Raw genomic sequence first — 10,030 nt, 5'->3', positions numbered from 1 at the left:
ATGCACTTTCTCTGCCGACCATGTTTAATAATTGGGCTTTCTGGTATCCAAAGATGGAATTTCTCCAAACTCCATGAAAGTCCAAGAAGTCATAAATTGGCTTGAACCAAAGATAGTGAAAGAAGTCAGAGGATTCTTGGGACCCCTTGACAAATATTCTGAAGAAGAATATCCAATTTCAATGGTCTGCCAGGTGCCAGAGTGCTTTTGATAAGCTGAAGACCGCCTTGGTAACCAATCCTGTTCTAAAGCTACCAAATTTCTCTCTACCCTTTGAGGTAGTAATTGATGCCAGTGGTTTTGCCGTGGGAGGTGCACTCATGCAGGAAGGTCATGCAGTGGCCTATGAATCCTGAAAACTCAGAACGCATGAGAGGAATTATGCTATCCATGACCTAGAACTACTTTCAATAGTATATGCCCTAAAGCTGTGGAGACATTACCTACTGGGTCAAAGATTCATTTTGATTGACAGACCATCAGAGCTTAAAGTGGATCTTCACTCAGAAGGATCTCAACATGCGCCAAGAGTGGTTGCAGACCCTACAGGAATTTGATTTTGAAATCAAGTACTGCCCAGGCAAAGAAAATGTGGTAGCAAATGCCCTCAGCAGAAAAGCCTCCTTGCTTGCAATTACTGTAGTGTCAAATCCTTTGATTATTGAAGCAAGAGAGAAGATCATGCAAGATAGATTCTTTGGCCCTATTGCTACCCTACTTATGCCGGAAAGCAAAACTCCACAAAAGTTGAACCGAGTTCAAGGGTACAGCCTAGATGATGGAATTATGTATTATTATCACAGGTTATGCATTCCCAATGATGAGGGAACTAAGGGTCAAATTCTGAATGAAGCCCATGACAGCCTTATTATAGATTCTTTGGCCCTATTGCTACCCTATTTATGCCGGAAAGCAAAACTCCACAAAAGTTGAATCGAGTTCAAGGGTACAGCCTAGATGATGGAATTATGTATTATTATCACAGGCTATGCATTCCCAATGATGAGGGAACTAAGGGTCAAATTCTGAATGAAGCCCATGACAGCCTTATTATAGGACATCCAGGTTTCATCAAAACCTACATGTCTATGAAGAAAATCTTCTTTTGGCCTGGTCTTAAAAAGGATGTACTTAATCATGTACGTCAATGTCTGACCTGTCAGAAAGTCAAGGCCGAGAGAGTAAAAATGCCTGGAAAGTTACATCCATTAAACACCCCCCAGATAAAGTGGGAATGCATCAGTATGGATTTTATTACTGGATTATCTTCAGTGCAATCAGGTTACAACTCCATCTTCGTGGTAGTTGATAAACTAACCAAAGTTGCCCATCTGATTCCAGTAAAAGAAACCTACACTCCGCAGCGGATGTGGCCAGAGTGTTCTTCAGATTGCATGGCCTACCCAGAAGAATAGTAAGTGATCGAGATCCCAAATTCACGTCAAGATTCTAGACTGCATTTTTTGAAGCAGTAGGAACTTTCTTGGATCTCAGCATAGCTTACCACCCTGAGACCGATGGTCAAACAGAAAGGGTAAACCAAGTAATAGAAGATATACTTCGGTCATGCTGGGCAGGGAACCCAAGAAGTGGCTAAGCTATCTCCACCTAGTCGAGTTCACCTATAATGCTTCTTATAGAAGTATTGGGATGAGCCCTTTCAAAGCTTTGTATGGACAAGATTGCTTAACTCCATTAACCTGGTCCGACCTATTGATTAGGGTCGAGATGTCCAGAAAGATGCTTGACGACATGGAGCAGCAGATGCACGCAATTCGCAAAGATATAAAAGTTGCCCAAGATAGACAGAAGCAGTATGCAGATAAGAAGAGGACAGACAAAGAATTCGAAGAAGCAGATATGGTCTTCATTCGAGTACGCCCCAAAAGAAGTTCTCTATCTCTTGGGAAGTACAAGAAGTTATCCCCCAGATATTGTGGGCCATATCTGATTACAAAGAAAGTATGTGACTTAGCCTATGAGCTTTTTCTACCTCCTCATCTCAAAGTACATAATGTATTTCATGTCAACCTTCTTAAAAAGTATATACCAAGCCCGAATCATGTGCTTGATGATGAAATCTTAACTTCTTCAACCCAAGGGCAGATGGAGCTCCAACCTGAAGAAATCCTTGATGTTTGAGAAAAGGTTCTCAGGAACAGAATTCTAAGAGAATTATTGGTCAAATGGAAGTTCTATCCTTTTGAACATGCCACCTAGGAGAAAGAAGCCAAACTGTTGCGAGATTATCCCCAGTTTTTGCGAGATGAGGACATCTCGCGTTTTTCAAGTGGGAGAGAATGTAATATTCCTCCCTAGCCTCTCAAGATGTCTAGCATCTTTCCCTGTAATCAAATCCCTCTTCCAAAATATAAAAGATCTTGTTTTTACCTGTTTTGGCCTAGAGAGAGAAAATTTTTAGAGAGAGGTTATTTAGATTTTGAATACTTTTGGATGTAAAAATATCTCTTCTTATTAAAATAAGTTCCCCCGAAACAGAAGTTCAAAAAGATTTTCAGGTGCATTAGAAATCAAGTATAATCTGTTCAAGAGGCCTTATCCTAAGGATCGAGATTTTTGAAAAATTTTAAAGTAAGGTTTTGAGGGGCCAATCAGATTCATCCAAATGTGTGGAGAAGATAAATAGAAGAAATAAAGAAAATCCCCCCAAAAATGAGTAAATACTCACATAAGATGAAGAGTGGACTAAGGACCTAAAAAAAATAGATTTTTGACACCTCATAATGGGAATTCCCCCTTCATGAAGTAGGCGCCTACTTCACATGTGTGGTGGAGTTTTAAATTCCCAAAAATTGAGATATTTTATCTCCCCTCTCTCCTACACCAAGTCTAGCTCCAAAAAGTAGGCTAAACTGACCTAAAAATGGTAAAAAATTGACCAAACTGATCTGGAAAATTCTAGAATCAGTTTACTTGGTTAGAAGCTCACTTTTTTCTTTAAATAGAAGCCTCCCCCTTTGTTGAAGCTTAATAGTGTTTTATGCACTGTTACTCTACTTCTCCCAAGAGCCAAGAACTGTGAATTTCTTAATAATTCACTAGTTTTTGACCATTCCCTCTTCTAAAGATTTGGTGGCCACTCTTGTTGCAAACAAGAGTAGATCCCTCAAGCCATCAAGCCAAAGGAAAGCTCCCAGAATTTCAGGTAAGTAAGAAATCTTACTTTTTCTTATTCTTTTAATGGTTTTCTAAATTGTTTGTTATCTTAAAATGATAAACAGAAGGCTTTCCGCCTCTCTCATTCTTACAATCAGCTCTTCTTTATCCTAGTTAAGTGATCTAATTGTTGGAATTAAAGTTTTCATATAATTTCTCTCTTAAAAGTGAAAATTGATTAGTTTAGAGTGCTTTAAACCAATTGGAGATAAGTAGATTAAGGTTAGAAAATTTGAAAAAAGTCAGCCATACAAAGGAGGTTATGGCAAAATTTTCTAAAAATTTGTGAAATAAATTTCATCTTTTATTAATCAAAAAGAGTAATCCCCATCGTTTGTGTATTCTAAAAGTGTCATTTTCATTCATGCATGGAAAGATGCATATTGATTATTTTTATTATTATAAAAGAGTGATTTTTAATAGAATTAAATTCTATGCATAGAAAGATGCATATTGATTATTTTTTTTATTATAAAAGAGTGATTTTTAATAGAATTAAATTCTATGCATAGAAAGATGCATATTGATTATTTTTTTATTATAAAAGAGTGATTTTTAATAAAATTAAACTCTATGCATAGAAAGATGCACATTGATTATTTTTTTATTATAAAAGAGTGATTTTTAATAGAATTAAATTCTATGCATAGAAAGATGCATATTGATTTTTATTATTATAAAAGAGTGATTTTTAATAGAATTAAATTCTTTCATAGAAAGATGCATATTGATTATTTTTTATTATAAAAGAGTGATTTTTAATAGAATTAAATTCTATGCATAGAAAGATGCATATTGACTATTTTTTTATTATAAAAGATTAATTTTTAATAGAATGAAATTGTATGTATAGAAAGATGCATGTTGATTGTTTTTTTATTATAAAAGAGCGATTTTTAATAGAATTAAATTCTATGCATAGAAAGATCCATATTGATTATTTTTTTATTAAAAAAGAGTGATTTTCAATAGAATTAAATTCTATGTATGGAGAGATACATATTGATTATTTTTATTATTATTACAAAAGTGTTAATTTCATCAAAATAGATTTTATGCATAAATAGATGTATAAAATAATATTTTTTTATTATAAAAGTGTTACTTTCATAAAAATGGATTTTTATGCATGGATAGATGCATAAAAGAATATTTTTATTATAAAAGTATTACTTTCATTAAAATGGATTTTTTTGCATAAAAGAAATTTTTTATTGTAAAACAGTTACTTTCACTAATATTGATTTTTATGCATAAAAGATTTTTTTTATTACAAAAGTGTTGCTTTTACCAATATTGATTTTTATGCATAAAATGATGCATAAAAGATTTTTTTTATTACAAAAGTGTTAAAAGTTTTTTTATTACCTTCGAGAAAGATAGTTCAGGGAAAATCTTTCTAGACTCAAACCCTGAATTGGACTATGACCAAGACGTAACTCCCTCATTTTCAAGAAATGACGATGTGACCAGTTCAGTAATCTACACTCAAATCACCCACCCAATCTGAAACTAAGTTGAGACCTTTGATTTTGATATGAGGATCAAGAATTCAGAATTCGAGGAATTCTTCTTGGGAATCCAGACCTGTGATCTAGAAGTCTTGGGATACGGAATTAAGATATACTCATTGTATTCAAAAGAAAATCAAAACTGAAAACTTACATAGAAACCCTGTTTTCTTAAAAACTATCTTACGCCGAAATGCTAGAGAGAGCATTTGGTATATGTGTGTTCTAAGGGAAGTTCGGTTGCAACAGCTAGCAGGGAGTGTTCAAAGGACACCTCACGTGGCAAAAACCTGCCTAGGTCTTGACCAACCTGGGTATGGTGTAAAATGGTGTGTTTTTCCGGTATGATGGGCGAGGGCCAACGAAGCGGTCCCGAAGTGAAGTGCCATGAAACCTAAGGAGGATCCTGGAGGGTTCTGACTAGGAGATGCACGGGCTCGCAGTGCCGAGGATACCCATGCGTATGTCGTGGAAGATATATATGTATGATGACAAGAAACTTATTGTAATTTGTTACTAGATCTCGTTGTTGACCTGCTGGTCTCAACGAAGAGTCCAGAGTGATACTGTTTTGTGAGAAACAAGGATTGAATGGAAATTTTGGGTTGTGACATCTGTACCCCAAGTAATTGTTTGTCAATGGATTATCTTATAAATTAAAGTTTAAAGAAGAGTGTGTGAGTATCTGTATTCTAAAGAAAAAGTTAAGGCTTTCGGGTGAGTACTTGTCTGGTTCTACTATTCCAGACGGTTGGGCGGTGGCTAACCCATGGGCCGGATGGGGTTAGGCTGGAATCATTAGAGTTTTAATAATAAAATTGATTAATAAGATTACGCTTAGAATTCAAATAGTTAAATAATAACTTGAAGACTTCTCAAATGAATAGATCAATGGCTATGCCTAATTCAATTAGGAAAAAGCGTTGATTCCTTCAAGTTAAGTCTGGTATAGTTTCCCTTCTATCCAGTTTATTCAGATGAAGGTTAGTTCAGTCTTGATCTCGTAAGAAAAATTCGTTAAGAAATTCAAAATGGTGGAATCGTCCCTGCATTCCGGGCATGGGAAATTTTTCCGATTTCGGTTTTCAGAATGACCACCAGCTTAGTCCCGTGCCCGGACATTCGAGGACGAGGCCCCAAGTGAGAAACCCTACCCCGTGTAAGAGGAAGATCTTTCCGCGTGCTACCATCCGGGAATCCGGTGCATAGAGAGGGCAGTGGGATCTCACAGTATCTATTGTAGACCACATCTCCTATTGGTGTGCGGCATAGGTGTCTTCAATATAAAATGGGATTCCTAGTGCTTACAGTACCTCTTCGTTTACTTGTTTACGCATTTTTTTATCAAAGAAGGATTTGGCAATAATGATCCTTTCATACTAGAATCCTTCACCTTTTCCTGCAAAGTCTTATAAATGGTTGAGTACCCTCAGTGTGATATACCAGCCTCATCAAGCCTAGATGTCTTGTGGATTTAGTTTATTCTCTTTGAAAAAGTCGTCTATTCGCTTTTCTGAGACCTCCTTATATTTCTTCTCGTTCATCAGTGCTTCTGCATACTGTGGCGATCTAAAAGAAGACTTAAATGTGCGCCAGAAGGTTCTGCCGTTGATTCTTTATCATGGTGTAATAATGATCTGATATCATATTGAAATGCAAAAATTTATATACATGAACATATGTAATAATGATTGCTATTCATAAAATATTACAATAGAAATAATAATAAAACATCACAATAGAAACAATAAACCAGTTAATAGAAAGGAGCTTACTTGACTGCATGTATTCCCTTCTTGATGCCACCACCTCCTAGCTTCATTTGCTCAATATCCCTTAGTTTTTTTTGTCGTCTCTACAGACCTAATGAGGTCTTCTCTCAGGGGGGTCACTCGTATAAATATGTAAGTATCACGTTGTTAGGTGTTTTTTGGTAATATTTTCTTGGCATATGTACACACTCATGCATGGCATTTACAAATAAAGAATGTCCATCTCCAAGGGCCAAAGGGGGTATAAGGCCACATGTGAACGGATCTAACAAAAATGTGCAATGTGTACAGTTAGTTATTGGTTTACCTGGATAAATAATAAATGGAAGAAGTGAGAGATAAGAATCAGTTTCACAAGACAGATATTGGCACTATCATGTATGGACAAGGTTGTTGACAAATAATGTGAGCATGCAAAGCATTATTTTTAAAAAAACTGGATAGGGACCCGTTGTGAAGGAGGTCAGCTATAGTACCAGTCCTTGGCATTTCATGGGAAACAAAGGTGTGTGTGGTGCAAAGTCTTCCTTGAATGAAAGAGTCACCTTGGGATTTAATGCAAGGTTTGCTTAAAATAGAAGGTGGCCTTGGATGGTTTCAAAAGTTCCTCAACTAGCCTCAAAATTCAAAAAGGCGCCGTGTGGAGGTGGGGGAGCTCTCTGACAGGCCTTGGAGTATTGAGCATATTAAAATATACTTTGGTTGAACGGGCAGCGCCCGCTGGTGTATAAGAAGGAGGGGAGTAGCCCATGGATGTGAGGGGGGGTAGTACTTGCAGCTCCAATGCTCTGTGCACAGCCTATGGGCGTGGAAGAGCGCTGCTTCGTTTTTTATAGAGTGTGAGGGAGAGCGTAGCTCTAAGGTCTTCATAGAGCTGCGCTGCACTCTCTATTATGTGTATAAGGCTCCCAGTATTTTCAAAGTGTGAGTAGGTGTGCTACGTAGCAGTATTCGCAAGAGCTGCGCAGGGTATAGAGAAGTTGAGCTGCGCAGCCCATGTAGGAGAGATGGTTTGTGTCTGTAGCTCTCAGAGAGAAGGTAGCTAATGTGTATTGAGGGAGTACTCGCAGCTCAAATAAAAAAGCGTGCAGCCCATGAGCGTGGAATCCACGGGCTCTGCAGCGCTAGGATTGTAAGAGCGTGGGGAGAGTTCACTACTCTAAAGCATTAGAGAACCTATGCAGCTTATGTGTATAGAAAATCTAAAATTTTAATGTTCTTTGAGAGTGCAGCCATGTGGGTAAGGGGAGAAGTGTAGCTTTTGTGAGAAGGCACCGTCTTCAAGGTGTGAAAACCCGGGTGTTTTTTTTCCTCGTATGTGAGAAGCTGCTCTCTTTGTGTTTAAGAGAGAAAGGAGATAAGCTCGCTTCCTTTGAAGAGAAGTACCCTCAGAACAGCTTACGGCACTTCAGTTTGGGAGGGGAGGAGAAGCTGCAACACTACTTGTATGAATGAAGAGAAGGTGCCACGCCTTGAGAGTGCGGCTCTCGGTCATGATGACGGCCCATGCAATGTAAGTGACGGCTGCCCAGCTTTTTTGTCCTCATTTTTGTGAAATAACTCCTATATATATGAGGAATCACCAGTTTGTGGCATTGGAAAACCCATGTATATGATAACCAAATCTCTGATTTTGTGGAAAGCTCATGTGTATGAGGAAAACAGCCCTCTGGTTTTGCTTGAGAGAATATGCATGCATGGTGGTATGCTTCTTCAGCAGACAGACCGAAGACCAGAAAGTGATTGTGCCTCCTATTCACACATTGTTGGCCAGGTTGGGAGAATTAAAGTTCCTTACTGATGTTGTCTTTTCTTGGGAAACTGAAGTATTGCAGAAAGCTCATACTTGATGGAATGTAACCTTGTTATGTCAAGTGGTTCTCTCATCATTTCTCTGTGGTGTTCATTTTGTTTATGGCTGTGAGCCTATTTCATAATAAGGGTGCACCCCTATATGCATATGTATCAATTGAGTAAAGGGTGGCAGATGTTGATGTGCCCATCTCCCCTTGCATGTCTTGATCAAATGTATGTAGGCTTCCCCCAGTTGCTTGAAAAAAATTGAATGAGGGTAGAGACAAAGTCTCATGCTTGAAATGTAAATGTTGTGTCAGCTCATTGAGAAGTTGACTGGTGCCCCTTTCTTTTGATGTTGGTGTGTATTCCAAACTGTGGAAAGGCATTGCTATAGAGGTGTTCCGTGTTTCTCCGCCTCCCTTCACAGTTTTTGGTGCCCCCACTGAGGAGCATTCCAAGAGCCTGCAGTTTACAAGACCGAAAACATGTGCATGTGATTAATCTCAGTGAATGACTGCTATGCCAGGACAGTTGTGTGACAGATGCCTTCTAAAATTGTGCTATATTACCTTAATTTGACAGTCAATTGAAGTATGGTTTGCAGGCTGAAATTCTTGATATTGGTGCTGTTTCACATTTGATTTGTTGCCTAAAAGTTCTGGTAGAATTGGGTAATCAGCCAGTCGTGCCTCTTGGGAGTTGGTGGATGGCCACTCTCAATGGATAATCACAATGGACCTCAATTTACTCCCTTCCATTTTACCCAAAGAATTCAGATAAATGTTCATGTGGACAGAAAAATTTTCTTTCAACAGCAGGTGGCATATATGTTTGGGCCAGAGAGACTGAGGGAAATATTGGAGTCTCCTTTGCCGGTGGTAATTCCAATGATTAACTATGCAAATTCGTTTGATGTGCATGTGTTCATCCTCTTCTAAACCTGAAATGTTTTGAAGTTTTCTTCTGAGGATTGAGTTAGTAGAAGGTTTTGCTTTCACATCTGTGTCAAAAAGGTTTTTTTGGGTAACAATGGCTTTCCCTTATCCAGAGTTTCATGGAAAAAATGATGAGAGTGGAAGAATTCTTAGAAAACATGGAAGTTGCGTGCACAAGCAACCATATCCAGATACCCACTCAAATGTTACGCCTTTTGCAAATCTGTTTGAAGGGTGATGCACGGAGCTGGTGTAAGGGCTATGAGGAGGAGTTGCAGAGGGCTGATCCACCTATGCCATTGACTTGGGATAATGTCCGACAAGCTTTAACAGCACAGTTTGTGAAGGTGAGAGATCCAGACAAAGTTTGGCATGAAATACAGGAATTGAGACAGAGAAAAGCAGAGCCCATTGAGGATTACATCAAGAAGCTTTCCATATTATGGGAGAGCTTGTGCCAAGCCTTACAGCTACAAGTGCCCCCACCAGATATGATGAAAAAGGATCAGTTCTTGGTTGGCCTCAAGGAAAACCTGCGTTGGAGGGTAGAATTGAAGAAGCCAAGAACATACGAGGATGCATTGGAGGTGGCAAGGAACAAAGAGTGGAAGTTGAATAGGCTAACCCAATTGGGAGTGAGCTCACTACCTATGGTGTCAGAGATGAAGCAAATGGATTCCATGCAAAGTCGGGTTCCAGAGGAGGTCCATCCAGCAGATGCGGGTTCAGTAACTACTCAAGTTGCGCCAGCAATGGTCACTACTGCAGCACAAGATGATGAACTGAGGCAGGACTTGAGGCAAGTGGTTGATTTGATGAAGAATCTTAGTTTAAATAT

The sequence above is a fragment of the Cibotium barometz genome, chromosome 21 (assembly GCF_041138505.1).
Source record: "Cibotium barometz isolate CiBa-2024 chromosome 21, ASM4113850v1, whole genome shotgun sequence".
NCBI lineage: Eukaryota > Viridiplantae > Streptophyta > Polypodiopsida > Cyatheales > Cibotiaceae > Cibotium > Cibotium barometz.
Note: the sequence above shows the minus strand (reverse complement) of the source record.